At 31.2% G+C, this 5178-nt stretch overlaps 1 pseudogene; it reads right to left on the reverse strand.

Moving 5' to 3' along the window:
• Window positions 1–279: 279 nt before the first annotated feature.
• LOC136410106 (cytochrome P450 CYP12A2-like) lies at window positions 280–4461 on the reverse strand (annotated as a pseudogene).
• Window positions 4462–5178: the final 717 nt, after the last annotated feature.

The following is a 5178-nucleotide window of genomic DNA, read 5'->3' on the forward strand; positions in this document are numbered from 1 at the left end:
TGACAAACAAGTTTTTTTATTATTGTTTATATACTATGAAACTAAAGTATTGCATCTTTTATATTTATTTTTTTCTATTTACAGCTCTTTTTGTCAAAAACTAATCAATCGACTTAAAATCGCATTAAACCATTAAATATAGTTTTGAAATACCTTTAATTTGAAGCATCACTTCACTCATGTTCCAATTTTAAAAAATTGACCATTTTGCCCAATTGGTGACAAAGGCAATATTTAGAAAAATAAACAATTGTGAAAAGAAAGTATTTTTAGTCCTATTTAATGCTGCTTGAGAATTAAAAAAAAATAATAATAAAATGGATCGATAATCCCATAAATTAGGGTGGTTCCAAAGGCGGTGTTTGGGTAGTTCCATGATAAGTTAAATTCCTGATTCTCTGAAAGTATAATATAATATTATATTAGTGTTTTCACTTGAACGTAAAACGGTTTTTACCGCTGCCCGTACAATATCACTGTCCTTTGTTGGTTGGTTGTCAGATAAGTCTATTACCTCATTATTACCTCAGCAATTCTCACCTCCAATGCCAGAATAGCCAATTTCTTCTCAACACAGAATCTAGACCCAAATCCAAACGATAAAGACAAGAAAGACAAAAACGAGTGAATATATGTATGTATTTATAAGATAATTGATTTTCTATGGTCCACGCTATCGGTCAGGAATACACTGATTAGCTTTCTTAAAACGTTTATCATCAAGGCCCGATAAAATGCATAGCTCGCACGAATTAGGGAAATCAAAATTGTTGCTTACTCCTTTTGGAACTCTATATTCAGAAAGCACTGCCTTTACAATAACTCTCAAGATACCTATAGAAATTGATGATAATCACGTAGTTTTTCTTATTATCGCTTTCAGAAATGAGGACTCTTTTAACATTTTTGTTACAGGCGAAGTTTTTGTTGGCATAGCAACTATAAGTTTTTCACCTAATTTCATTTGAACAGTAGGGTTTCTGATCAGGAAATATAATGCACTACCCATAGTTCGTCCAGTCTATAGAAAAGAGAAAATGTTTGTTTCATTACGTAACTGTTATGAGATTATTTTAAATCGTATACAGTGTCAATTTCAGTTATTTTCATATCTATAGCCATAGCAAATGCGACTTTCTTCTCAGTTTTCATTAGCCTTTCTAAAACATTCAGTTCGTGGTCAGACATATTAGAATCAAAATTGTAAATAATTCAACACTTCTTAATACACCGCTCATTGAAGTTGGAAAAATGGGTCTTGACTCTTGAATGAATTTGGCAAACAATAGAAAAATATTTAGTACTTTATAAAGATATCTAATATTTTTACATATCTCCTCTAATTCAGAATCGAAATAACCTAAAATGATGCTTTTTTAAGTTAGTGCAAACAGTAATAATTATATTTTTATAAGAAGGAAATATTCACCAATATCTCTATTAAAAGCTATCACCCCCATAGACTCTAATGTCCATTTATATAGTTCATTTAGGAAAGATTCTGGAATTTCTTTCATCGGGTCTATTTTGGAAAATCGCCTTATGTTGGAGATGGATCCATTAGATACATTATCCATGCTGCTGACATACATTTCAGCAGTTCTTGACTGCATTAGAATTTTGTTTGCCACGCATCGGAAATTGAACCAGTTTTCCGCGTTGGCTATAAAAGACCATGAAATTATACGTTATTCGAGTTAAATTACATACAAGGTGTCCTATTTTCGTTGACTTTGCCTATATCAATATTCATGAACGTTGATTATTTTTTTGTAAATTCGATTTTTTATGGCCGTTTTGGTTTGTTTTATACAGGCTGCTTTTGAAATATGACATTTTCGGAAGTCGAGTATCTTTTTTGAAAACTAAAATGGCACTGAGAATATAAAATTGTTTTCACTTCATTTCTTTAAAATAAAAACAGGAACTTAAATTTGTACACCTCTTCTTTCTATAAATCTTATATGTTCTCTACATTTGAGATAAATTGTTCATTTTGTTTAGGTATAAGGTCGCATCCTCAAGAGGCAGTTGTTGAAGCAGTGTAATTGTATACTATTCTCAATATAACCTAACTGAGAATAACATTCTCTCTTTACTAAGGGTTCGAATTAAAACCTTTTTTAACATTTCCATAACCAATCAACCGCAAATCAACGGCCAGAGTAAGATATCTGCCACTAAGGAGTGGCCGTTACATAAACTAAAAACATCGTTTTTATATAGCTATGAATGAAGTCAGACATTCGCAAGACTTAAGGCATCCCTCAGTTCTAACTTGATCCTGGCTTACCCTATAAGGGAAGGGTTCTTCATTTTAGGTGCTTTAGTCCCTTAATTTAATAAATCCTTTTATTAAATTAATTAAAAATTAATAAAAAAATAAAACTTAATAAAAATAAAAATTTTTTACACAGGCTTTACTTAGAAGATTCCTCCAACTCTTTGGAACAGATCATTTTTAATAAGAATGCAATAAGAATAGACGGAACGAAATCATAGTTTTTTAAAATTTGCCAAAATTTTTGATATTTTATAATTCTTGGGATTCTAATCAAATGCCTCAATAGATGTAACAAGGTCTTATTTATTGGTAGAGTTTTATCTTGGTTTCCGAAATAAAGGGTGTATTTGGGTAAATAATTGTGTAATGTTTATGACTTCAAAATGCTTAAAATGCAAATTTGAAATACTCAAATACGCACCTGTTCGATATCATTAAGATAGTAAACAAACACTACAGGTCTCTTTTTTGATATGACTATGAAATGTGTCAACTTTCTAAATTTTTCATACAACCTAGAATGTAAAAACTTATAAGTTATATTCACTTCACCGGAGGGATTTTATTAGGTAATTCCGTATAATGTATATCTATCTAGTATATGCCAATGATGAATGATAACATGGTTATCACTTTGAATTTCACCCCGTGCTGCTCTTCAATTTCAATTGCCTGATAACATATAACTTTTTATAATATGGATATTTTTACGATTCTCTTTCAAAAACGTATTTAAAAGATTAGGGCGGTAATATTATTATCAAATTTTAGCAGAAACAAGAAATCGGTCGAGTAACACTTATTTTTAACAATGGTTGGAATAGGAATGTTCCCTAAATTTAATCAGTCAATAGTGTAAATAGAGATTAATCTAAGATGTTATTGTTGCTTTGAAATGTAAATATGATTTTGAAGGAAGATGTGTATCAGGACGGTGTACATTCAAAAGAAATAATAATTTAAATCGAAATAGAATCAAAAAATTTATTTTCTCAAGATAACCTTACCTGGACCTTTCAAAATTGTCTTTTATGTAAGTCAATAAGTTGCAAATTCCAAAATTTGCAGCTTATTGACTTACATAGGGAAGAAATCTCCGAACGTTCCTATAAAAGGCAAAGGTCTCAGCTCTGGTATTTTTTTCAAATGGTTCTCAAAGCCGTCTCCCATGCATTAGCTTTAATATCGTCTTTATATTCAATAGTCCTGCGACCTATTTTCTTATAATACCTCTCCTTTTCACTAATTCGTACTGCTCCAATGCATTTTAATGAGCTATATGAGATATTTGTAATGTGGATTAAGCAAGAACCGCAATATGACTGACGCATCATTTTCACTATGCACTTACTGAAATAATGTCCCAGCATATGTAAAAGAATTAAAATAAGTACATTTTGATAGTGTCTAATGTCAAAATTTTAAAATATATTGAAATTAATTAATTTCGTTATCTACAGGACGAATATCTTGCGTTTCAGTACCTAGAATTCTCTAAAATAGCCTGACTTATTTTTAAAAATCGCATATCGCATATACTGTACTTGGGCAAAATTTTCAATGTATGTATACAGGGTAATTCAAATTCGCTGCTCACCATTGGGATCTCGAAAATCATAAAAGATACGAGGTCGCTGAAATTGGGGCAAAGTTGCGCATTTTCGAATTTTGTTAAATGACGTTTTAAAATTTTAAAAATTCCGATTACTTCCGAAGATAATCGAAAAAACCGAAATGTCCATAAATAGCTTTTATTTTTTTAAAGTTATTTGAAGAGATTTTTAAAAATGAATTTCACTTCCTCACGGGCACTTTTGCTCCTTTATAAGATGGCGTCATTAGATTTTAAATATAACGTTTCGGAATTTAGAAACCATTATCAACTTCGTTTGTTTTAAATACGGACCTGAATTCTTATTGCATTTTTGGAAAGCTCTTCATTTTCTGAATTAAATGATGTATCACACTTGAAAAAAAATGTAATAGTGTAAAATACATGTTTAATAAATAAAATAACGAACCTGAACTAACCTGAAATAACACCTAAGGGTTACCATGGTAACAATAAACAAAATCGTTAATTTTCAGAACACCAGGAAAACAATAAATAATTTATAATAAATGTTCGAAAATACCGCCTTGTTGCTTAATGCACAAATTAATGCGTCGCTGAACATTAGCAATGGCACGACTGTTAGCACGAAGTCTTAACGTTACAAAGGCGTTAACAATGCTCTCTCGTAATTCCTTTAGATTTACTACAGGTTCAGCATATATTTTATTTTTTAGAGTTCCCCATAAGTAGAAGTCGAGGGACGAAAAGTCCGGAGACCTTGCAGGCCACTCAACTGGTCCTCGGTTCCTAATCTACTGTCTGGGAAATTCTTTGTCCAAAAAGTATCTCACTTCTCTTAGATTATAGGGAGGTGCTCCATCTTGTTGAAACCATAAAAAGCAAAATTTCCTGACTGGTAAATTTTCTAAGTAGCTTGACAAATAATTTTCGAGGATATTTAAATAAGACATCCCATTTAAATTATTTTCATAAATAACTGGGCCTAATACTTCGCCGTTTAAAATGCCGGCCCTTAGATTTAAACCAAAACGCACTTGGTTCCTGATTTGCCTATTCTGATGCGAATTCTCTATGGCCCAAATACGCTCATTATTCCGATTGAATAATCCCCAATTAATGAATTTATACTCGTCTGTTCATATTATTGAATTGAGAAAATCGTCTCTTATATGAATTTGTTGTGCTAGCCAATTGCATCAAGCTAGACGTTTTTCAAAATCCCCAAGCAGCAGGTTCTGAGATACATGAATTTTGTAAGGCTTATAGTGTTTTTTTAAAAATATTTTCCAAACTTTTGTCTGGGCTAAATTTAGCTGAA

This window comes from Euwallacea similis, chromosome 7, assembly GCF_039881205.1.
Source record: "Euwallacea similis isolate ESF13 chromosome 7, ESF131.1, whole genome shotgun sequence".
NCBI classification, from domain to species: Eukaryota; Metazoa; Arthropoda; class Insecta; order Coleoptera; family Curculionidae; genus Euwallacea; species Euwallacea similis.